This window comes from Apteryx rowi, unplaced genomic scaffold (genome assembly GCF_003343035.1).
Source record: "Apteryx rowi isolate R43461 unplaced genomic scaffold, aptRow1 scaffold_17, whole genome shotgun sequence".
NCBI lineage: Eukaryota > Metazoa > Chordata > Aves > Apterygiformes > Apterygidae > Apteryx > Apteryx rowi.
The window spans coordinates 982,786-983,451 of record NW_020447974.1 but is presented as its reverse complement, the minus strand read 5'-3'; positions in this window follow the sequence as shown (position 1 = coordinate 983,451).

The following is a 666-nucleotide window of genomic DNA, read 5'->3' as shown; positions in this document are numbered from 1 at the left end:
GGGAGGAGCCTTCCGACGGACCCGGGTGGCTTTTTAGCGGGTTCCTTGTGCGCAGGTGGACAAAGAAAGCACGTTTTAGGGAAAAGGAGAGAGAGAAAAGCGGCAAAGGGCTTTTCCCGCTTTGGTACCCCGGGCGCCGGCCGCGCCGCGCCGGTGTGGGGGCTGCGCGGGGCCGGGGAGCGCCCCAGGCCCGCCACTGACGGGAGCGGGGGAGGAAGGAGGCCGCATGCGGGCTGCGAGCCTCCGCGGGCCTTCGGTCGCAGCTCGTCGCGGAGAAGCGCTGTGCATCTTAGGGCCGGGCCCCCAGATCTGGCTGGCTTCCGGTCGAGACTTGGGATTTCTCTTCCACGAGCTCCCCCGGTCTCGGTGCTGCCGGCTGTTGCTGGCCCGGCCCGTGGGGAGCCTGGCGGCGCGCAGAGCTTGTCGTTGAGCTGGGAAGGAAAAGCGAGGCAAGAGGAGTGCGTTGGTRCATACGTGCGCAGGTGTAAAAGGAGCTGTTGTGCCAGTTTTATTAGAATAACAGTAACAAGTGGGAAAATGCATCTGGAGGAAAAGTGGTAGAATTACTGACAAATATCTTCTGCTTTAAAATAGTCATGTTATTTTACAGCAAAATATTATTATTATTAATATTATTATATTCTACATACTCTAGAATGTTTTCAG